The sequence below is a fragment of the Gigantopelta aegis genome, chromosome 3, assembly GCF_016097555.1.
Source record: "Gigantopelta aegis isolate Gae_Host chromosome 3, Gae_host_genome, whole genome shotgun sequence".
Classification (NCBI taxonomy): Eukaryota; Metazoa; Mollusca; class Gastropoda; order Neomphalida; family Peltospiridae; genus Gigantopelta; species Gigantopelta aegis.
This window is the reverse complement of record NC_054701.1, coordinates 17,383,887-17,410,635: the sequence shown is the minus strand read 5'-3', so window position 1 is coordinate 17,410,635 and position 26,749 is coordinate 17,383,887. Positions and strand designations below refer to the sequence as shown.

The following is a 26,749-nucleotide window of genomic DNA, read 5'->3' as shown; positions in this document are numbered from 1 at the left end:
ACTAGCAGTAATCTACGAGCCGGACGTCCATATGGTGGAGTGGCTATTCTATGGAGGAAGGCACTAGGCAGTTTAGTTAATGTGTGTACATATGACGATAGTAGAATAATAGGATTAAAATTAAATTGTGCATCATCGAAAGTGCTTATCTTGTGTGTTTACTTAGCGACTGATTCGCCTGAAAATTGGGAGGATTACGTCTCGTACCTTGGAAAATTGCATGCCATATCAGAGGAATCCAACACTCCAAATGTGTACATAGTCGGTGATTGGAATGCCAATATTAAGCGGCAGTCAAGGTTTGGTGCTGAATTATATAATATGTGTTCAGAACATGGTTATATATTTTCGGATGCTGTTGTTTTAGGTACAGATACGTACACATATATTAGTGAGGCACATGCGACAACGTCATGGCTAGACCACTGTTTGGCTACTACAGCTGCACACAATGCAATAACTAATATGAATATACTACATGACATTGCGCCACGGGATCATCTGCCATTACAATTCACCATCAGTGTGAACGGTTTGACAAAATGCAATTTAGCCAAAAATCACATACTGTCAAGAACGTCTGTAAACTGGTCAAAAGTTACTGCTGATGATATAAAAACGTATAGAGCTGAGTCAGATATTTCCTTGTCTCAAATCTATATTCCTAATGATGCAATCTCTTGTAAAACTCCAAACTGCAATACAACTGGTCGTCTACATGCTATTGATAGTTTATATTATGAAATTGTTAATGCATTAAAATTGGTATCTCAACATTTGATTAAAGGTAATAGTGACAATAACAAAAATGTGCCTGGGTGGAATAACTACGTAAAAGATCTGCATCTCATTGCTCGGGAGGCCTACTTGTTATGGCGAGACAATGGTAAACCTAGAACAGGACTTATATGTGAAAATATGAACAAAACACGTAGGCAGTTTAAATACGCTCTTAGAATGTGTCAAAATGAGAACGATAGAATGAAGGCAGATGATATAGCACAAAATTTGACCGACATGAACTTTCGTGAATTTTGGAAAAATATTTCTACAGAAAATAATAAACGAACTCTATTGGCAACAACTGTGGATGGTGTGACCGGGGAAGAGAATATTGCAGGTTTGTTTAAAGAACATTTTAAAGAACTTCTAAATTCTGTGACGGGTCAGCATCATCGAGCATATGTTGAAGAGTATATTGCTAATGATTCAAGTTATGTTGCTAAAATGAACGTAAATCCCAATGAGGTAATGGAGTTTGTTTTTAAACTTAGCAGTGGGAAATCCCATCGGTCTACAGTCTGGTAGGTACTGGGTTCGGATCCCAGTCGAGGCATGGGATTTTTAATCGAGATACCGACTCCAAACCCTGAGTGAGTGCTCCGCAAGGCTCAATGGGTAGGTGTAAACCACTTGCACCGACCAGTGATCCATAACTGGTTCAACAAAGGCCATGGTTTGTGCTATCCTGCCTGTGGGAAGCGCAAATAAAAGATCCCTTGCTGCCTGTCGTAAAAAGAGTAGCATATGTGGCGACAGCGGGTTTCCTCTAAAAACAGTGTCAGAATGACCATATGTTTGACGTCCAATAGCCGATGATAAGATAAAAAATCAATGTGCTCTAGCGGTGTCGTTAAATAAAACAAACTTTACAGTGGGAAATCAGCAGGGAATGATGGCCTCTCAGCGGAACACCTCCAATATCCGTCCAAGAGATTATTCGTTCTATTGTCAGTTTGTTTCAGTGCCATGCTTGTACACGGGCATGTATCTAGTAGTATGACAGATGTTATTCTTGTTCCTATTCTGAAAAACAAAACCGGAGACATAACAGATAAAGGCAATTACCGTCCAATTGCATTAGCAACTGTGATATCAAAAGTTATGGAACATGTAGTGTTATCACGAACAGACCTGAGTACATCGGACTATCAGTTTGGTTTTAAAAGTGGGACATCCACCGATATCTGTTTATTTGCTTTTAAGGAAGTTATTAACTTTTACATTTCACAAGGTAGTCCTGTGTATGTTTGCTTTTTGGATGCGAAAAAAGCCTTTGACCGAGTAAATCACTGGACATTATATATGACACTTTTGAAAAAAAGCGTGCCTACTTTTGTAAATTGTTTAGTGTAAAATGGGGTGCATATATTTCCTGTAAGTTTAATGTAACAACTGGCGTCCGTCAAGGTGGGGTAATGTCACCCTTATTATTTAATATATATATTGATGACCTTAACCTACAGTTGTCAAAATGTGCAGTTGGGTGTAATGTTGGTGGGGTGTTTCTAAATAACTTCAGTTTTGCTGATGATATGTCACTTCTTTGCCCATCTATTTCTGCATTAAGAAAAATGTTAACGATTTGCGAGAAATTTGCAGACGATTATGATATTATATATAATACAATGAAACTGTTTGTATGTGTATTGAGCCAGAGACTCTGAAGTTGATCAATGTGCCTTCGATATATTTGTGTGGTGATGTACTGAAATTTGTTGACAACTATAAATATCTAGGTCATATTATATGCAAAAACATGATAGACGATAAAGACATTAAAATACAGTATAGAGCCCTTTGTGTACGTGCAAACATGTTGGCGATTTGCAAAATGTTCAGAATCTGTTAAAACATAATTATGTGTGAGTTATTGTAGTAATTTGTACGCGGGTGCATTATGGCTGAAATTTACACAGGATACCATTAAGGATCTTAACATATGTTATAATAATGCATACCGTTGGATGATCGGACAACGACGACCATACAGTGCCAGCAAGATGTTTGTCAGTCATCGAGTAAAAAGCTTTGGCACTTTACTTCGCTCAACAGCATATTCGCTGAAGAGTAGAATCGAAACAACTTCAAACGACCTACTTGCCCACCTGCGGTGTACAACTGTGTACGTCAAATCTGTATGTGTAAATCGTTGGCACAAGCTGTTGTATATTATGTAATCAGTTTTGTATGTGATGTTTATATATGTTCTATGGATCTCTGATCTGAACTAAAAATCTGTTATTATTATTATTATTATTATAAAGCTTATAAGTTGTATAACTTAAAGTAATAAAGAACTTGAATTCAAAATATTATTAGCAACGTGGTGAGTTTGGTTAGACACTCTGTAGCGAACTTGAACTTTGAGTTTGCCAAAACAAATTTTTAAAACATTAAAGCTTTTTAAAGAAAGGTATGTAATTGTTTTATTATTATTTATTATATTTTATTATTATCATTTTGTAAATTCAATGAAATATGTTCTCTGGAATCAACTTTATTTCTTATTTGTCGAATTTGTTAATAACAGCTTAAAGACAGGGTTGTGAGTCACATGACATAATAAAAGGTCAGCAGAATTCGTCTTGATTGGCAAGTCCTTTGTTCAATCAACTACATGACATTGCACTTGTTATTGATATTTTGGCGTGTAGTTGAATTATGGGTACGCAGTTATAGATCGCCGTGTTTTAACATAGCTTACTAAAGCAAAACACAAACACAACTGGACTTTCAATAAACTCACGCGTCTTCACCGTCAACGCATACCATGACGCACGTCTTGAGATTTTTTACCTTGGTGTTAACGCGGATGTATCTTGTCAGTGTCCCTTTGTTGATCTTCTGGGATTATTGGTCATTTCAAAGAGAGGAGGTTAAGCCATTAGACATAAGGCTGGTGGGTACACGGTTCGGAGTCTGGTACCGGTTCCCACACAGAGCGAGTTTTAACGACTCCATAACTAGGGGCCGGCCTCGGTGGCGCCGTGGTTAGGCCATCGGCCTACATGCTGGTGGGTACTGGGTTCGGATCCCAGTCGAGTGCGTGCTCCACAAGGCTCAATGGGTAGGTGTAAACCACTTGCACCGACCAGTGATCCATAATTGGTTCAACAAAGGCCATGGTTTGTGCTATCCTGCCTGTGGGAAGCGCAAATAAAAGATCCCTTGCTGCTACTCGGAAAGAGTAGCCCGTGTAGTGGCGACAGCGGGTTTCCTCTCAAACTTTGTGTGGTCCTTAAACATATGTCTGACGCTATATAACCGTAAATAAAATTTGTTGAGTGTGTCGTTAAATACAATTTTCTTTCTTTCCATAACTAGGTGTAACAGCACTACACTTTCTTCTCTCTCACTAACTACAACTAACCACTACTCCACTATCCTCGACAGACAGCCCAGAAAGATGAGGTGTGTGCCCAGGACAGCGTGTTTGAACCTCATTTGGGTATACGGATGAAACTGAATTGAAATGAATTAATGAACGAATAAATTAATGAATTAAAGCTGACTGCGTTGTTTTGGATACTGACAATGAATTTCCGACAACCGTTCATACACGGACGTCGCCCCCAACCCACCCTTAGCACCCCCAACCCACCCTCAGCACCACCGACGTCCGTCGTCTGTCAAGTTTTCTTTTGAAGTAGTGAGCTGCTGAACAATCAAGCTGACGACATTGGTTCAAATCCCGTCAAAGCCATCTTTCTTATCAATTACCCTTTGCCCGTCATTCTCATTATCTGAATCTAAAAACAAAATTCTAATTTCTCCTAAGCTGTTTCGATTATATCTGTCTTTTTCCTCTGACTCTGTCTTTTGGGCTGTCAACACCATCACCTACCTGTCTCAACGTCCTCCATGGACGCAGTCTCTATGTACTTACCTGCACCCACCTGACATATTCGTTCTCTGCCGCTAATAAAGCTGGTCTGACCCACGACACTAATTAATGGCCGCCGGTAGTGGTCATACTAAGCCCGCAACTAAAAGCTGATGGGACATGACAGGTGCGTGACACGGATAGTCACAAGATACAAGCACATGTCGCGGTTGGAGAGACAAGGACTGGGTTGTGGAGGTTGACAGCAACAGAAGGAGGAGCTGTCAGATCGGGAAGAAATGAGATAGAAGTCAAAGGAGATAAATGAAAGAGGGCAGTGGGGGAGGGGTTCGTTTGAAGTCTCTGTTAATTGGATTGTTTTGAAACTTGGCACTATCCACAAACTAACAGAGAGATTTTGAAAATGTTGAATTTTATTTAAAATTTGAAAGTCTTATCTTGTCAAAGTGTTGACTGGATTGTCCATAAATATGACATTACTATTTTCAAAATGTGATTATCTAAGTTAGTACTAGTACATCTGTAGTCTACACGTTCTCTATTAATCAAACATTGTAACATACAACAGTGATCCTCGACACACTTAGTGTTCCATATCAACGTGTCTCATAACAACGTGCCCCATACCAACGTGTCTCATATCGACGTGTCTCATATCAACGTGACCCATATCAACGTGTCCCATATCATCGTGTCGCATATCAACGTGTCTCATATCAACGTGTCCCATATCATCGTGTCTCATATCGACGTGCCCCATATCGACGTGTCTCATATCAACGTGTCCCATACCAACGTGTCCCATATCAATGTGTCTCATACCAACGTGTCCCATATCAATGTGCCTCATGTAAACGTATCCCATATCAACGTGTCCCTTATCAACGTGTCTCATAACATCGTGTCCCATACCAACGTATCCCATATCAACGTGTCCCTTACCAACGTGCCCCATACCAACGTATCCCATGTTAATGTGTCTCATGTCAACGTGCCCCATATCAACGTGTTTCATATCAACGTATCCCATGTCAATGTGTCTCATGTCAACGTGTCCCACGCCAATGTGTCTCATATCAACGTGTCTCATATCAACGTGTCTCATAAAATCGTGTCCCACACCAACGTATCCCATACCAAGGTGTCCCATATCAACGTGCCTCATGTCAACGTGCCCCATATCAACGTGTCCCATACCAACGTGTCTCATATCAACGTGTCCCGTATCAACGTGTCCCATACCAACGTGTCTCGTATCAACGTGTCCCATACCAACATGTCCCTTACCAACGTACCCCATATCAACATGTCTCATATCAACGTGTCGCATATCATATATATATATAGTGCGTGTGTGTGTGTGCGTGCGTGCATGTGTGTGTGTGTGTGTGTGTATGTGTTTGTGTGTGACACACACAAAGAAAGACGGAGAGAGAGAGAGAGAGAGAGAGAGAGAGAGAGAGAGAGAGAGAGAGAGAGAGAGACAGGAGACCGAGAGACAGAGAGAAAGACAGAGACAGAGAGAAAGACAGAGACAGAGAGGCAGACACACAGACAGAGAGGCAGATAGAGACAGATAGACAGACATACCGAGACTCGGATAAGTTAGGAAAAAGAAAGAAATGTTTTATTTAACGACGCACTCAACACATTTTATTTACGGTTATATGGCGTCAGACATATGGTTAAGGACCACACAGATTTTGAAAGGAAACCCGCTGTCGCCATTACATGGGCTACTCTTCCGATTAGCAGCAAGGGATCTTTTATTTGCGCTTCCCACAGGCAGGATAGCACAAACCATGGCCTTTGTTGAACCAGTTATGGATCACTGGTCGGTGCAAGTGGTTTACACCTACCCATTGAGCCTTGCGGAGCACTCACTCAGGGTTTGGAGTCGGTATCTGGATTAAAAATCCCATGCCTCAACTGGGATCCGAACCCAGTACCTACCAGCCTGTAGACCGATGGCCTGCCACGACGCCACCGAGGCCGGTCGGATAAGTTAGGAATGCACCAAGCAATTTACCACAAAATAATAATAATAATAATAATAATAATAATAATAATATTTAAAAACAATAAGAAAACCGCAAACAGAACAAAAACAATCAAACAAAACAAAATCCACACATACATATATCATTCTTGAGATAAGCATAATTACAAAGTATCAGAATGAGTGTATCATTAATACATTACATTTATATGGCAAATGCCCAAGATAAAATTTATACTAAAACAAAATATGTACACTATTTAAATAACACACATAAATACCAAAATTTATAAATTGCAGTAACCAATGCATGAAAAATATATAAATCTCCCTGGTCAAGGCCTCCAACCTACGTCATAGTGGTTGGCCAAATACGCGGACTAATTATTGCTTCAATGTAAACTTGTGGTGCACATCAGCTAATTCCATTGATTAATGAATATAATTATTAGCGCATCAGATACACAATGTCATTACTTTTACCTGTGTGTTACAATCGTTTCATGGGATACCTAGTATTTTTAAACAATTCCATTCAGTTTTGTTTTGGTTTTGGTTTTGGGTTTGTTGGGAGAGGGGGGGGGGGGGGGGGTTAATGTTTTGTTTGTTTGTTTTTTTGTTGTTGTTTTTTTTTCGGGGGGGGGGGGGTTGTTCATTTAAATGTTGTAACGATGTGATGTAGGGAATACACGACGCACAACTTCTGTACTAAATGGAACTCCGGCCTGCTGGTAGGTACTGGGTTCGCACCTTCCACCCAGAGACCACTACACCCTGTTTTCTCTCGCTAAACTGTAATATATAAACAACCAACACTACTACATACTCCATCCTGAAATAAATTTATGTCCCGGGGCTCTGGGCCACAAACTGTAACATATAAAACAGCCAACACTACTACATACTCCACCCTCAAGTCAATTTATATCCCGGGCCTCTGGGCCACCAACTGTAACATATAAAACAACCAACACTACTACATACTCCATCCTCAAGTCAATTTATGTCCCGGGGCTCTGGGCCACAAACTGTAACATATAAAACAACCAACACTACTACATACTCCACCCTCAAGTCAATTTATGTCCCGGGGCTCTGGGCCACAAACTGTAACATATAAATCAACTAACACTACTACATACTCCACCCTTAAGTCAATTTATATCCCGGGGCTCTGGGCCACAAACTGTAACATATAAAGCAACCAACACTACTACATACTCCACCCTCAAGTGAATTTATTTCCCGGGGCTCTGGGCCACAAACTGTAACATATAAAACAACCAACACTACTACATACTCCACCCTCAAGTCAATTTATGTCCCGGGGCTCTGGGCCACAAACTGTAACATATAAAACAACCAACACTACTACATACTCCACACTCAAGTCAATTTATGTCCCGGGACTCTGGGCCACAAATTGTAACATATAAATCAACCAACACTGAAAGGTTTAGAACAACGGACCATTTATACACAGGGAAACCACAAATTCTGCCGGACTAAATCAACACCTACCAGACCAAACATTATCATAAAATATAAACAAAAACATATTTTCCAGCCAGTGGTGACACTGAACGACAAAAACCGGCCGGAACAGCATTATTTTGAACATTGATTAATAAGAATCCAATGCTCTACTAGCTGAGCTGTTAGACAAAGTCCCACCACCTACTACTAGGAAGATGACTCCATACTAACACTACACTGCTATGCATGTGTATGGTTTATAAGAATCCAATTCTCTACTAGCTGAGCTGTTAGACAAAGTCTCACCAGCTACTACTAGGAAGATGACTCCATACTAACACTACTCTACTATATATGTGTATGGTTTATAACAATCCAATGCTCTACTAGCTGGGCTGTTAGAGAAAGTCTCACCAGCTACTACTAGGAAGATGACGCCATACTAACACTACACTACTATACATGTGTATGATTTATAACAATCCAATGCTCTACTAGCTGGGCTGTTAGAGAAAGTCTCACCAACTACTACTAGGAAGATGACTCCATACTAAAACTACACTACTATATAGGTGTATGATTTATAAGAATCCAATGCTCTACTAGCTGGGCTGTTAGAGAAAGCCCGACCAGCTACTACTAGGAAGATGACTCCATACTAAATCTACACTACTATATATGTGTCTGTATGTATGTACGTACGTTCATAGCTACCAATGCGTTTATGTATGCATGCCTGCATGCATGTATGTCCGTAAATACATCTATGTTTAATAGAGACAAAAACTATCAGTGTTATGGAGCTCAGTCAGAATCTACTGTACATGCATATCTTGTGTAAGAAAATAAAATAATAATACAAATTTAAAAGATGAAAATAAAAAATAAAAATAAATTAAGAAAAATATAAAATAAATAAAAATGAATTCCTTTTTTAAACTTTCAGTAACTTCAGTGTTTCATTATGGTGTTTGAACTGTTTTGTATTTGTACGAAAAGTCAGGTGTATTAAAAAAACTTACTGAAGCAGACTAAGAACATGACTATATCGAAGATAATCTCCAACTACAGGTTGTCATACTAAGACCATGTCTATATTGAACATAATCTCCCACTACAGGTTGTCATACTAAGACCGTGTCTATATTGAACATAATGTCGAAATACAGGTTGTCATATTAAGCATATATCTATTGAACATAACCTCCAACTGCAAGTTGTCATAATAAGAGCATGTCTATATTGAACATAATCTCCAACTACAGGTTGTCATACTAAGAACATGTCTATATTGAACATAATCTCCAACTACAGGTTGTCATACTAAGAACATGTCTATTTCGAACATAATCTTCAACTGCAGGTTGTCATACTAAGAATATATCTATATTGAACATAATCTCCAACTACAGGTTGTCATACTAAGAGCATGTCTATATTGAACATAATCTCCAACTACAGGTTGTCATACTAAGAACATGTGTATATCGAACATAATCTTCAACTACAGGTTGTCATACTAAGAACATGTCTATATCGATCATAATCTCCATCTACAGGTTATCATACTAAGTAAACGTCTATACTGAACATAATCTCCAACTAGAGACTGTCAAACTGAAAACATGTCTATATTGAACATAATCTCCAACTACAAGTTGTCGTATTAAGAACATGTCTATATGGAACATAATCTCCAACTACAGATTGTCATACTAAGAACACCAAACAAGGGATCTGTCCTCCATTCACACCTGTACGTACGTTTGGTTTGTTACTCCGTTTGGATTTCTGGCAGTTGAAGAACGAGCACACAAACGACCCGTTCTGTACTGTAGATCTGTCCGACCAGGCATAGAGTGAGTTAGGTCCATCGATGTTAACAATCAGATTGTACTTCTTGTCTTTGCTCAGTTTTAGGGGTCGTGGAAACTCCACGTCATATGTTGTCGTCCCAGCTGCGACTGAGACTGACTTTGTCACTGATGAACCTTCGATTACGTCATCTGTTGTCGTGTCAGTTATGAAAGCTCTGACATCATAATTTGCAGTGGTTCTCCTTTTGGGACCATACAACTGGAATCCTAGTAGTGATGCGTATTGGTTTACAGAAAATATAATTCCATGATCTTCATCACTAGAACATGGGCAGCCATAATAACGACTAAGTCTGGTGAAGCGCTCTATTATAATTTTCTCTTTGCGAATAATACCTATGCGCTTTTTGGCGTTAAATAGTGAAACGTTTTCATCGGGACATACGCAGTGTGTGAAGATCTTGAGTTTTTCTGTGTCAGTCAGCAAATTAGTTGGTACTACATTTCTTTCGAAATACTTCTGGTCAAGTAAGTGAAACCGCACGCACATTATGGCTTCCCCAATCACCTGTCGTCTGTTTTCGTGAGTTACATCTTTGTTCCGTTTCCTGCACACTCTCTCACTCCACGCCACAACAGCTTCAGAGACAGATTCTTCACCTGCCGCCAGTTCTTCCGATTGTATGATCTTAACCAAGCATTCGTGACAAAGGTCGGTAACTCCAGATGATTTTAGAGCGGCATCTCCATTTTCAAAAATAAAAGTCAGAGCTTCTTCTTTCAATTCCAGCTCATCAAACATGTGGGCATGTTCCAGTATCACACAGGCGTTGTCTGACGTCATCGATGACGACAAATACGTCAGACACTTCTGTTCCAGGGTTTTGACGTCATACCATCCATTGTGACTTCATCTGTATAGAGATACCTGAGGAATAGTAATAAATAATGTCCTTATCTCACTTTAAAGCTGTTGTCCCAAGAATATTTTTATTATTTAAACATTTAGACTAAATGATCCAGTTCCATTTGGTACATATACGGTCCATTACACGTCACATTGTTTTATTAGTAGCAAGGACTCTTTTTTTTTGCACCATCTCACAAATAGAATAGCACATACTACAGTCTTTGATGTGTCAGTCGTGGGGCATTGGCTGTAACAATGGACCCACTGACGGGGGATGCTCTTAGGCCGACTGCCCATAATCGGGCTCTTTATCACTGGCCTGAAAGGGGTAGGGGTAGGCACAGGCGCCGGACATTGTCAACAAATACAGAGGAAGTGGGCAATGGTCCAATGACTTTCAGATGGAGGCGACGAGCAATAATCTGACATCTGCTTGAGAACTTCGACAATGTTTCCACTTGATACACCCATCACCACCACCAACAACAACGCTATCACAACCACCATTACCACTAACAACAGTCTTAGTAATAACAGTAATAGCAGCAATAGTGCTATAGCTGTAACAGCGGTAAATTTAAGAAACATCCCTTCTCCAGCTATCCCAATCCCTAAATAATTACTCTGACGCAAGTCAATAAAACTTCAAGACTTACAGCATACTTCTTAGATGTATGATCCGTGTTTTATGAACAAAAAATGTACATACCTTAGAAACTGTTCAAATATGTCGTGTTCTACTTCCGGAATGACGATCTCACCCTGCTCTGCCAATGGTCCGTAGAACATGGCCTCGAACACGCCGCTGCGGATTCTGGGGAACTGTCTGTGAGCCTGGACGCTCTTTTGTTCTCTTCCCACTTTGAATGTCACGTTAGAGAACATTTTATTTTCAAGAGAATATCTAAGACATTCTGAAAGAGATTTGCTGTTCTGCCAGCTGTCAAGACCAGTCTGACTACTTGATTTGCATGTCGCCATCTTGTCACTGAAAATATACATAAAATAGCTTTCTTTGGTATCTTTGTTTTAATGATATATGTGGTTCATGCATCAACAGGAACCATGCACGGGACTGGGAATAGTTTCATGTCTATTTGTAAAACACTTCTTTAATATCTTCTGAAGAGACTACTCTGAGTTTTCTGCATTATAAGATGTCTTCGAGTAACACCATTTTTAACGACTAGTATTATACATTAAATATATTTTCTTCTATAGAATATCAGTGTCTATATAGTCAACGTGTTTTTCTCCGTCACAATATTTGTAAGCAGCCCAAACTGGATTTACAATCTAAATATTTTCGCAAATACGAAAAACAAATATTCGAAAACTCGGGATTGTCCCTTTAATTGTTGTTACTTATTTAATAAACCAACCCATAAACAGCTTTAAAATATGTTTTAATCGTCTTACAAAGGCGATATGTAATGATTAAAGTTGTATTTGGAACTAAAAGTAATGAAATAAAAAAGTCGATTACAATAGCGAATGCGATTGCACTGTGCAACATTTATTGTAATTCGCGCTTTTATAAGTTTGAGAGGACGTATTTCCACATCGCAAAATGTGTTTTAATCGTCTTACAAAGACGATATATGTAATGATTAAAGTCGTTATTGGAACTAAAAATAATGAAATAAACATGTCGATTACAATAGGTGTTGCGATTGCACTGCAAGTGCAACGCTTTTTGTAATCTGCACTAGCCAATTACAATAGGGGTTGAAATTACAATAGGGGTTGCAACATGGCTATGCGACGCCGGAATTTCTAAAATAAGATGGTTTTCCACTGTGTCGGACTACACTTTCCACCATTATTTTCCTATATTACAAATACTCTCCTATGTTGAAGCCCAAAATGTCCCAACTGCCCAAGATGTTCCAGATAGGCAGACACCGGCCCAAAATGTCCCATTTGCGACATTTTGGGCCGAGCACTGGCCCAAGATGTCCAAATTCTAAAAAGTATGTACCAATGCAGCTAAAAATGTCCCAACTGCTAACTAGAGCGTTGAAGTGTGTTTTGTTCAACGACACCACTAGTACGTATTGATTTATTAATCATCGGTTATTGGATGTCAAACATTTGGTAATTTTTACATTGGCAAAAAGGGATATTTTATATGCACCATCACACAGACAGGGTAGAACATACCAAAGCATTTGATATATCACTTGTGATATATGTGGGTGTATGTGTATATATTGATTGCATTAACTGGAATTCAGAAGTTAGAGGGCGATCACCTTATAAACAATGTGCAAAGCTGTTCGTCCTGTAATGCCTCCCCAAACCATAACAGACCCACCTCCAAAACGGTCATGCCGTCTAACGTTTACATCATGGAATCGTTCATTACGTCGACGCCACACTCAGCTGCGTCTGTCATGGAAGTCCAGTGTGAACTTGGATTCATCAGAAAACATGACATTACTCCATCGACAATTGTCCCAGCGCTCGTGCTCCCGACACCAATGACGTCTTTCACTAATGTGATGGTCGGTCAAACGTGGAATAACGCCGTGCATGCAAATTCCACCTGTGTAGCCCATTTCTAATCGTCTGACCACTCACTCTCACACCTGTAGCTGTGTGAAGCTGGTCTCTGATCTGAGTGGCGCTATGAGTACGATTTCTTAAGGCTGACGTACGGATGAAACGAACCTGATGAGCTGTTGTCGCCCTTGGTCGACCTGAGCGACGTCTGTCGTCCACATTATGTGTCTGACGGTATCGTGCCCATAAGCTGCTTATCACCGATTGTGACACGTTCAACGTTCGTGCCACAGCGGCCTGTTTCGTGCCAATATGTAACATGACAACGGCACGTGAACGCTCGTTATGTGGCAGTCGACGCATGTCAGAAATGTGTAATTTCAATACAAAACAATACAATCTACAGTCCAAAAGAGTATCGAAGAAATGGCTAGGAATTACCTGTTCACTTTAATGCATATCTCGCAGTGAACCCCCATGACGTTCATATGGACCACGTGCAAAACGCCTGCACGTGATTGTTGTGTTTGTGCGCTTTTTATGACAAGTATTGAATATTCTAACATGATTCATACTTCATTTCATCTTATGCAATCGCATTCTCCAGAATTATAAACGCGAAAAGCAATACCCCCTACCTTTTTGGATATATATATATATATACATATACTCAAACCTGTCTGTGCTTCACAGTTGGCTATAAATCAACTTGTGACATGTTGTCTTCTTCCAAAAAAATGCAAATGGAATGTATTAAATTAACAGTTCTCAACAAGGTTGTTTTCTTTTTCTATTTAATTATTTAATTCCTACTTCACGTTGTGTATTGTCATAGTAAGTGAATTTACAAATGTCAAGCGTAGCTTGCCTAGAGGCAATTAGATGCATTCCAGAGTCATACTTTCTTAACTGATACACAGTAGAGATGTCGGGACTGAATGGGTACTAATATTCCTGAACGTGTGAAGATCGGTTATTTGCTGCACTTATCGCTGCTGTTAAAATATCCCTTTTATATACTAGTAAACATTTAATATGACCGCTTAATACAGGTATTTTAGTGATTTGGGATCCAATTTAGGTGGCCGCTGACCGCATTAGACAGGTGATCGCTTATTACAGGTGCATTTACATTATAAATCGTTGACCGCTGATTACAGCTGGCTGCTAGGACAGGTTTGACTGTATATATAAATGCATAAAAGATATATAACTTGTACATATAAACCTTATTAAACAGAAATGTATATTTCTTACGTAATTACCTTGTGGGAGAATCATACGTATAATTATTTAGTCCCTGGACCAAATATTTTATAAATAAACGAAAAAACTGTTTTGGGGAAGGATCCTCCCAGAATGATTTTTCGTAGTGTACGAATCGTCCTGAGCCATAAGTAGCCGCATAAGTGGAATGAGATTTACGTTTTGAGAACAATGCCTGAAGTTTTAAATCGGCCAGAACTTCATTATAAATAGCAGCCAGCCTCGGTGGTGTCGTGGTTAAGCCATCAGACATAAGGCTGGTAGGTACTGGGTTCGCAGCCCGGTACCGGCTCCCACCCAGAGCGGGATTTAATGACTCAATGAGTAGGTGTAAGACCACTACACCATCTTCTCTCTCACTGAAATTTTGTGTATAGGTTTATAATGTTCTGGTACAAAAATGTTTTGACTTTCATGACAGTTTACCCATTTTTTACAGAGTTACGGCCTTTCCGAACTTAGGAGATTTGAAAATTTGCTTTCCAGGCTTTGTTTTTCAATGCCTGAAGATACTGAGATGGAATGTTATATATAGTTGTATCATGTATTGTTACAGATCAAGTTTGACGTCCATGACGATTTACCTTTTTTACAGAGTTATGACCCTTGAACTCAGCAGATATGAAAATGTGTTGGGCCCAGTAGGGAACATGCATTGAGTTAGCAGTAAACTCAGAATGCCTGTTGATCATTGGCTATTGGAAGTCAACGCGTATTAATTTTAAAATGTAGTCTTAGTAAAAACCTGTTGCATTTTTCCATTAGCTGCAAAGGGTATTTTATAACCACTTTCCCCTTAACAGAACAACACATACCATATATTTTTGTTAATCCAGTTGTAGTTGTAGGCTGGGACGCAGGAAGGGCGGGGAGGGGGGGGGGGGACAGAGCATGGTGTTTCATCCTACATCCAAACAATCTCAGAGAGTACTATTCTGACTGACCTAGATCCCGTCCCTTCTCAAACTATGAACGAATGAATGAATGAATGAATGTTTAACGACACCCCATCACGAAAAATACATCGGCTATTGGGTGACAAACTATAGTAAATGCAAACAGTAAGTGATGATCAACATCAATATAAAAAGTCAACAGCTAAATAAAAACACAGTGTAAAGAACTGTGCAAAAATACAAATATCTCAAGCAATGGAGACAACTCAATGCATGTACAATACTTAGTAAGAGTTGTCAGATATACGTGTGGGTCCATTCAAATTCACTCAGCATCGATTAGTCCTGAATCCTCAAGGCAGATCCACAGTGGCCCACCCAACCGTTTAGTTTCCAGATTAGCTGCCAATGATGGAAATATTCAATACGTTGTATGTGATAACCTCATCACTGTTTAGTTTCCAGATTAGCTGCCAATACTGGAAATATTCTATACGTCGTATGTGAAAACCTCATCACTGTACATTGTCTTTCCAAGACATGGAACTTCAATCTTTCTTGATTGTTGTCAAGAGTGCTGACTTCTGCTACACATTTCCAAGACATGGAACTTCAATCTTTCTTGATTGTTGTCAAATGTGCTGACTTCTGCTATACATTTCCAAGACATGGAACTTCAATCTTTCTTGATTGTTGTCAAGTGTGCTGACTTCTGCTATACATTTCCAAGACATGGAACTTCAATCTTTCTTGATTCTTATCAAGTGTGCTGACTTCTGCTATACATTTCCAAGACACGGAACTTCCATCTTTCTTGAGTGTTGTCAAGTGTGTTGACTTATGCTATACATTTCCAAGACATGGAACTTCAATCTTTCTTGATTCTTATCAAGTGTGCTGACTTCTGCTATACATTTCCTTTCAGATTTGTTTATTAAAAACCTACCCAGCAAGAAATCATCAAGGGAAAGTAACTGCAGCCCATTGAGAATGCTTTGAGTATTGTGCAGAAGTGATTGTGTTTGGAGCATTCTCCTCTGCCCTTGGATTTCTGCTGCTAGGACTACAACTATTAGAAATAGCATCTTAAAGGGACATTCCTGAGTTTGCTGCATTGTAAGGTGTTTCCGACTAATAACATATTTCTACGATTAAACTTACATATTAAACATATTTTCTTGTTTCGAATAGCGGTGTCTGTATATTCAATGTGTTTCTGGTCGTCATAATATATGTAAGAAGCCCAAACTGAATTTTGTCTTCAAATAATTTCGTACGTACGAAAAAAATTATTTTAGGAAATAAAATGAAATGTAACCTAGTACGAATATTAGAACGACCAGAAACATATTTAATATACAGCCACTACTGCTTTATGCAAAACATATATTTGATATGCAATTAAAATCGTTGAAAAAGTCTCTGTTAGTCAATAACATCTTAAAAACTGCAACAAACTCAGGACTGTCCCTTTAAGGAATCTTATCATGTCACCTGACTTGGAAGTTGTCCTGGGGAGTGACATTATACCTGTACTCATTATTGTATAACAATAGGTCTTCATGTCACCTGACTTGGAAGTTGTCCTGGGGAGTGACATTATACCTGTACTCATTATTGTATAACAATAGGTCTTCATGTCACCTGACTTGGAAGTTGTCCTGGGGAGTGACATTATACCTGTACTCATTATTGTATAACAATAGGTCTTCATGTCACCTGACTTGGAAGTTGTCCTGGGGAGTGACATTATACCTGTACTCATTATTGTATAACACTAGGTCTTCATGTCACCTGACTTGGAAGTTGTCCTGGGGAGTGACATTATACCTGTACTCATTACTGTATAACAATAGGTCTTCATTATTTATCAACGGTTTCATAAAGTGCCAAAATTAACAGGATTATCATTTATTTGTTACATTAATTAAAAAACAACACCAAAAAAAAAGAAAAAAAAGTATATTCTAAATTGTCCTGGCATATAGCTACATACAATAAGAGAAACTAATGACCTTACGAATCTGAACAAGGCAAATTGTGTCCAGATGTCACGTGCGTTACACAATAAATTACGTGTGTTACCTTGGGTGTCACGTGTGTTACCATGGTTTATGGAAAAAAGTGTTAATCTTTTTTTTTTTTTATTCATCTCTTGAGCAAGAAGCCTTCACTAGATGCTAACAGAGAATCAAGCTTGACACCGGATTCTCTGTCAGATTTCTGCAGTAAAATAATCTTTTGTACTCTAAAAGTAACACACGTGACATTTGTACCGCCATCCCTGACAAAAGGCACAGTATCACTGAAATATGAAAATATAACGAACAGTTGTTTATACAGATTTGGAGACTGATATTTAGTCCATTGTTGAGCATCACTAATTTGGTTTAATTTCAAACATTTTGCTTTATATATGTTGATAGAGCTATCGTCTTTGCAATTTAGCATTTTCCCCGCCCACTCAAGATAATGCTAATTAGCTGAAATAGTGGGTAACAGGTTACATATATGAATTATGCAGTTCGGTTTAGTTATCTGGGACATTCGGCCTTGAAAACTAACAATAAACCACAATCAGAAAGTATGTTTTAGATTTTCACTCTGATGTTGATATTTTCGTGGAATTGCCCATATCCGTGTGTATGCTAATGCGAGTCTCTCTACGGTTCTCGCCCTCCTCCCCCCCCCCCCCCCCCTCTCTCTCTCTCTCTCTCTCTCTCTCTCTCTCTCTCTCTCTGTCTCTCGCTCTCTCTCATCTCCTTCCCCCCTCTCTCTCCCTTCCTCCCCTCCCCCTCTCCCCCCTCTCTCTCTCTCGCTCTCTCTCATCTCCTTCCCCCCTCTCTCTCCCTTCCTCCCCTCCCCTCATCCCCCTCTCCTCTCTCTCTCTCTCTCTCTCTCTCTCTCTCTCTCTCTCTCTCTCTCTCTCTCTCTCTCTCTCTCTCTCTCTCTCTCTCTCTCTCTCCCCCCCTATATAGGTGTTTGTGTTAGTGTGTCTTACTTCACTCACCTCCTATGTAGCGGGTGTTGCAACTTGTGTAGAGACTTAGAGCAGCTTGCAGAATGGTACATACACTATTCACTGTCACAATGAATCTAAAGTCTAGGTCAGGTCAACCTTGTGATTAACAGATTACACTCAGGTCACAAATGTCGATCGCGTGACGCGTTAAAACTGAAAATGGCGTGCCTAATTTTGTCGGTACGTATTAACTGTATTAGTAGTTAATACATTCCTGTCCAGGCCTTTACCTGTCGCACATCAGGGGACGGGGGGTGGGAGGGGGAGAGGAGGGTTCTCATGCACTTCTGTAAATAAAGTAATAATAAAAAGAATGGAAGAAAAAGAAAAGAAATACGATTCACAAAATGATTACCCTACCCCAGCCACAGAAACAAGCGAGGTTCAACTATTATTAGCAATGGGAATTGGTTTGGTACACTGGAACCTCCAATACACCTCATATATACGAGGCAGTGTTTTATAACAAGATCGCACATTTGATGCAGGACAAATTCGAAGGTATGTTCACTTTTATTTTAAAATAATCACGAAATCAAAGAAAGCTTGTTTTGTTTAACGACACCACTAAAGAGCATTGATTTATTAATCATTGCTGATTGGTTGTAAAACATTTGTTAATTTTGACATATAGTCTTAGAGAGGACCAACCGCAAGGTGCATTTTATAGGCACCATCCCTCGCGCAGGATAGCACATACCACAGCCTTTGATACAAAAGGTCATGATTTACTGGCTGGAAAAAGAAATACCCCAATGATCCCACCGACGGGGATCGATTCCAGATCGACTGCGCATCAGACGAGCGGTCTACCACTGGGCTACGCCCCCTATGTAATCCGTTCTGTTATCTGCTGAAGATTGCTTCGCTGTTTAAAATCAAGTAGGTGTGTAGGTCACCACACGGGGTACAGTACACGTGTTGATCTCCAGTTGTCGATATCTTATCGCACAATAGTTGCTGTACAAACATGACCAGCATTTAATAACCAGGGCCGTAGCTAGCGTAGGGGGGGGGGGGGGGGGGGGGCAAAGGGGGCAGGTGCCCCCACAGAAAAAAATCCGGAAACATTTTAGGAACTTAAAGAATATTCTCTTCTTAACCTTTAAGGAGTTAGACTATTAACTACTCAGTCCCCTCCCCTCCCGCAAAAAAAACACACACAAAAACAAAAAACCCCAAAACAACAACAATCCTAGCTACGGCCCTGATAAGTATTGCATCTTAGGAAGAAATGGAGCCAGGATTTTGTAAGGGGGCGGTGGAGGGAGGGTCAAATTTATGTCGGCGTTAGTGGTCGTTAGCTACTATTTTAAATCCAGTGGTTCCAAAACGTATCTGACGAGCCCAGTTGTGTCGAATACAGTGTCAGACAACGATTAGTCGGCGATATCAAACGGGCTCTCCTAACGTATCTAACGAGTCTAGTTGTGTAGTGTATTTTATTTATTACCCAAGCGGGCTCTCCTAACCAGGGATATAAAAATCATAATTTCTTATATCATGCTCTTGTTTAACTGGTCACTTGATTAGTCGGTGATATCAAACATGTATTCAAGCTGGATTAATAAACAGAATATCAAACTCGCTATTATGTATTATCAAGTTTATCGTTTAAAGTTTGGTTTGTTTAAAGACACCACTGGAGCACATAGATTTATTAATCATCGGCTACCGGATGTCAAACATTTGATAATTCTGACAGGTAGTCTCAGAGAGGAAACCGGCTACATTTTCCATTAGCAAGGGATCTTTTATATGCACCATCCCACAGACAGGATAGCACATACCACGGCCTTTAATATACCAGTCGTGGCGCACTGGCTGGGACGAGAAATAGTCTAATGGGCCCACCAACGGGGATTGATCCCAAACCGACCACGCATCAGGCCTGGTCGCGTTGTCATTTTACTTCCGGGCGATGCTGACATCACATGACAGAGAGTCGGACGGGCGTCTTAAATCTGCCCACAGTGTTGGAGTCTTACTTCCGGAGAGTCAAACGGGCGTCTTAAATCTGCCCACTGTCTCAGTGTTGGAGTCTTACTTCCGGGCGATGCTGACATCAGATATGACAGAGAGTCGGACGGGCGTCTTAAATCTGCCCACTGTCTCAGTGTTGGAGTCTTACTTCCGGGCGATGCTGACATCAGATATGACAGAGAGTCGGACGGGCCTCTTAAATCTGCCCACTGTCTCAGTGTTGGAGTCTTACTTCCGGGCGATGCTGACATCAGATATGACAGAGAGTCGGACGGGCGTCTTAAATCTGTCCACTGTCTCAGTGTTGGAGTCTTACTTCCGGGCGATGCTGACATCAGATATGACAGAGAGTCGGACGGGCCTCTTAAATCTGCCCACTGTCTCAGTGTTGGAGTCTTACTTCCGGGCGATGCTGACATCAGATATGACAGAGAGTCGGACGGGCGTCTTAAATCTGCCCACTGTCTCAGTGTTGGAGTCTTACTTCCGGGCGATGCTGACATCAGATATGACAGAGAGTCGGACGGGCCTCTTAAATCTGCCCACTGTCTCAGTGTTGGAGTCTTACTTCCGGGCGATGCTGACATCAGATATGACAGAGAGTCGGACGGGCGTCTTAAATCTGCCCACTGTCTCAGTGTTGGAGTCTTACTTCCGGGCGATGCTGACATCAGATATGACAGAGAGTCGGACGGGCGTCTTAAATCTGGCCACTGTCTCAGTGTTGGAGTTTTACTTCCGGGCGATGCTGACATCAGATATGACAGAGAGTCGGACGGGTGTCATAAATCTGCCCACTGTCTCAGTGTTGGTGTTCCTTCCTTGTAAGGTCTTTAGGGTTTATGCTCCCCATCATTATCAAGTACTGTGAATATCCATTTATTATAATTTGCTGTTTCTATTATAAAGCTTATAAGTTGTATAACTTAAAGCAATAAAGACCTTGACTTCAAAATATTACCAGCAACGTGGTGAGTTTGGTTAGAAAATCTGTAGCGAAATTGAACTTTGAGTTAGCCAAACAAAATATTAAAACATTAAATCTTTTTAAAGAAAGGTATTTTTATTATTATTATTATTATTATTATTATTATTTTGGTAATTCAATGAAATATGTTCGCAGGAATCAACTTTATTTCTTATTTGTCGAGTTTATTAATAACAGCTTAAAGACAGGGTTGCGAGTCACGTGACATACTAAAAGGTCAGCAGAATTCGTCTTGATTGGCAAGTCCTTTGTTCAATCAGCTACATGACATTGCACTTGTTATTGATATTTTGACGTGTAGTTGAATTATGGGTACGCAGTTATAGATCACCGTGTTTTAACATAGCTTACTAATGCAAAATACAAACACAACTGCACTTTCGATACACTCACTTTTTTGTTTTCACCATCAACGTATATCATGACACACGTCTTGGCATTGTTTATCGTGATGTTAACGCGGATGAATCTTGTCAGTGTCCTTTTGTTTATCTTCTGGGATTAGCGGTCATTTCGAAGAGAGGTAGTTAAGCCACTGGAGATAAGGCTAGTAGGTACAGGGTTCGCAGCCCGGTACCAGTTCCAACCCAGAGCGAGTTGTAACGACTCCATAACTAGGTGTAACAGCACTACACCCTCTTCTCTCTCACTAACAACAACTAACCACTACTCCACTGTCCTCGACAGACAGCCCAGAAAGCTGAGGTGTGTACCCAGGACAGCTTGCTTGAACCTTAATTGGGTATACACATGAAACTGAGTTGAAATGAATGAATGAACGAAATAATTAATTAATTAATTAAAGAAAACAAAAGCCGACTACGTTGTTTTGGATACTGACAACGAATTGTCGACAACCGTTCATACACGGACGTTGCACCCACACCACTCCACCCTCAGCACCCCGACGTCCGTCTTCTGTCAAGTTTTCTTTTGAAGTATTGAGTTCCTTGGTCTAGTGGATAAGCTGCTGAACAATCAAGCTGATGACAAATTCCACTCACGTTTTTTCACCATCAACGTATATCATGACACACGTCTTGACATTGTTTATCGTGGTGTTAACGCGGATGAATCTTGTCAGTGTCCTTTTGTTGATCTGGGATTAGTGGCCATTTCAAAACGAAAAAAAAGGTGCCCTCGTTTAAGAGTGACAGTGCTTCGTGTTTTATACTGGCAACACATTTTCAACAATCTCTCTCTCTCTCTCTCTCTCTCTCTCTCTCTCTCTCTCTCTCTCTCTCTCTCTCTCTCTCTCTCTCTCTCTCTGTTTGGTATATCAAACGCCGTGGTATGTACTATCCTGTCTTCCTTTCCTAGACTATATGTTAAAATTACGAAATGTTTGACATCCAATAGTCAATAACATAGGGTCAGGATTTAGTCAGAAAACACCGACTTACACGAACGCACAAATTAAAACGAATTATTGAGACACGTCCATAAAAAGGACAATCTGACACTTGAGCGTGACCGGCCTCGGTGGTGTCGTGGTTAAGCCATTCGTCATAACGCTGATAGATACACGGTTCGCAGCCCGGTACCGGCTCTCACCCAGAGCGAGTTAAACGACGTAAGACCACTACACTCTCTTCTCTCTCACTAACCACTAACAACTAACCCATTGTTACCCCTTGACACTAATAAGGTCTCACTACACAGATGACTTCCGGGTGAGAGTTCATTCATCATGGTCCACTATAGTTCCTAATTGTGACACATGTTATGGTTCACATATTCACTTCTAGGAAATGGTGAAGAATTAAAACAATATGTATGTTTAATGGTAAGCCTTCTGGCTGTATTTTGCCCATGTTATTTTGTAATATTGTGCATCGACCTTTTGGGACATGGGTATATAGCGCAAGTGACAGCCGGAGTGAATCGGTTAATGAACCACCTGTTGGGACCGGTACTACAGCCAGATGCAGTCATATAGCAAAAAACTGAGACGGAAAGGTTCTCAATTTTGGAGTGAAAATAAATGCTTATATAATGTATGTTCGCAATGGTGTATGTTGTTAGTGCCAATGAGAACCCGTTCTATGGGCAATCTTCGCTTGAAGTTGGGCAGTTTAACATGGGTTTCAATGGCAGATGACATCTGTGTAGTGAGACCATAATGTAAAACATGAAATTACTGTTTATCCCAAAAAATATAAGTTTAGCAAGCCAAAATGAAAATGTACTAGTGTAGCATCCTTATAAAAGGTAATTACATCGATGTGGATTTGAGCCAAGCGTATGGGGGCCCTATTTGGGTAAATATTGCAAACATGTCAATTTTATTTATTTTTATCATTTTTCTTTTTATTTTCTTTATATTTTTTAGGGGTGTGTGTGTCAAAATGTATATTCTAGTGTTCTTACATGTAATAAATAAATTGATCTGAGTGTCTAACACTGAGTTTCTCATTGTAAAAGGTCAAAATTCAAGGTCACAAGGTCAATATCTAAATTCACCCTAATTTCTGTGATTTTGTGCATAATGAATTTTTTCGAATGTACAGTCATAATGACAAACAGTTTTGATGGTATTGTGAATATATAACATAGTATTCTACTGTGAAAGTAGAATTTGTATCTGCCATTAATAATATGTGGATCTTCATGCTGAAATATACAGAAAAAAACAGGATATCAACACTTCATTATGAAACAATTGTTGCCCATAGCAACAATTGATGGAAACTAATATTTCTAATGAACTAACTAGATAATTAGCTTCTTTGTATGTTCCCCATATCAGAACTACCAACAAGGTCATACATAACCATATAGTGGCTGCTTGTTTGATGGCCATCTATTGTGTGGATGACCAAGGAGTAACAATGTGATATGAAGTTTTATTGGATGATATAGTGCATCTATCTTTTGGTGTATTGGTTAGAGTTCATAAGTTACACGGCTCTAGTATAGCTTTTCATGGTGTAAATGACCCAAATTATCAAACTGACTTCAAACCAAGTTTGACAAAATCGGTCACTAGACTTTAAGGTCTCACTACACAGATGACTTCCGGGTGAGAGTTCATTCATCATGGTCCACTATAGTTCCTAATTGTGACACATGTTATGGTTCACATATTCACTTCTAGGAAATGGTGAAGAATTAAAACAATATGTATGTTTAATGGTAAGCCTTCTGGCTGTATTTTGCCCATGTTATTTTGTAATATTGTGCATCGACCTTTTGGGACATGGGTATATAGCGCAAGTGACAGCCGGAGTGAATCGGTTAATGAACCACCTGTTGGGACCGGTACTACAGCCAGATGCAGTCATATAGCAAAAAACTGAGACGGAAAGGTTCTCAATTTTGGAGTGAAAATAAATGCTTATATAATGTATGTTCGCAATGGTGTATGTTGTTAGTGCCAATGAGAACCCGTTCTATGGGCAATCTTCGCTTGAAGTTGGGCAGTTTAACATGGGTTTCAATGGCAGATGACATCTGTGTAGTGAGACCTAAGCCATTCGTCATAACGCTGATAGATACACGGTTCGCAGCCCGGTACCGGCTCTCACCCAGAGCGAGTTAAACGACGTAAGACCACTACACTCTCTTCTCTCTCACTAACCACTAACAACTAACCCATTGTTACCCCTTGACACTAATGGAAAAATGTAGCTGGTTTCTTCTCTAAGACTATATGTCGAAATTACAAAATGTTTTGACTTCCAATAGCCGATGAAAGTTGGACATCTATAATACAAATATATATTTAAACGAGAACAGAGAAAATAACGAAAGAGAAGGAAGAGAATGAGAAGAAAGATTTGGTTTTGGTGTCATTTTGTTTATTTTGTTTTGTTTTGTTTTGATTTGATTTGCTTGGCTACTCGGTGGGCTCTTTGGGTTATTTCCCGTTCCAGCCAGTGCTCCACAGCTGGTGTAGCAAAGCACGTGGTATGTACTATCCTGTCTGGTAATAAAACAAATAGTTGGCCAAATGGGTATGCGGGTAGACTTTTCATTCATGTCATTATAGTTATTGTCGTGTTTATATTCAATTACGGTTCAAGCACGTTGTCCTGGGCACACACCTCGGCTATCTGGACTGGCTGTCCAAGACAGAGGGTCAGCGATTACTAGTAGTTGGATTAGTTGTTAGTGAGAGAAAAAGATGGTCAGGTGGCCTTACACCTACCCACCGAGTCGTTAAACTTGCTCCGAGTGAGACCCGGCATCGAGGTTGGTGGTGGTGGTGGTGGGGGGGGGGGGGGGGGGGGGGGGACCATTTCATTCATTTCAACTTATATCTCAATTAAAGGCACACACACCTCAGGGGTTGCAACTCGAAGCAGTCGTAAATATTTTGGTGTTACGTGTTCGCAACGACAGCACTTCGACAATCATAGGAACATATTATTAGTATAACCCGAAAAACACGTAGCTTTGTCGAAAAGCTATAGGAACACGACTGTAACTCGAAAGACTTGTACACTTACAACAAGGGGATTCCCTTGTTTCCAACGATTAAAAAAAAAAAAATTGATAATATTAATATTTAATATTAATATTAATATTAATATTAATAATAATAATAATAAATTAATTAATTAATTAATATAGTAGTTGCGAAACTATGTCTGGAGAATAAAATAGTTTGTTTTTGTTTAACTACATCATTAGAGCACATTGATTAATTAATCATCGGCACAGAAAAGGGGACTTATGGTCAAATTCGACCCGGACGAGTACCCGACACTTACACTAAAGTACTGTCGGAAATAGAATCAAAATGTGTTATAGTCTGTTCCAATAAAGGTCACAAATCTCCTGTTTACTGACATCTTTATTTCAAGAGTAAACACCACCGTGTACATCAATGAGAGCCCAAACAACTAAATGCTAAATTAGGTAGAGTATCATTAAATAGATATTTACTTGTCAGTTTAAAGCCGCACACCCTAGTTCCATCCAGCGAAAATAAATTATAATTTGGTTAATCTACAAACCTGTAACACACTTAGATCACGTTTTTATCAAATGGAGTGAAAAAGCAGGTTTTATATCGATACATACCATGGGAATCCCCATGTCCCAATTGCTTGAAATAATTTTGAAAGTTTGTATTCTGATGTCACCGGTAGATGTCGCTCGAAGCAAAACAATGCCTACGTCACGACAAATTTCACAAACTTGGGGTGCGTTCTTTTCACCTCTCCTGGACATGTTCCAACTGTTCTGTCCTGGTTGTATCCCCTCTCCAGATATCGTAGGACTTAGCAAAATTATTGGTTTTAAGGGTTTGTAA

General features: G+C 39.8%; 1 protein-coding gene across 2 annotated transcripts in view; it reads right to left on the bottom strand.

Moving 5' to 3' along the window:
- Positions 1-26,749, bottom strand: part of LOC121367618 — a 214,510-nt gene that overhangs the window by 99,764 nt on the left and 87,997 nt on the right. The gene's annotated exons all lie outside the window — the stretch shown is intronic.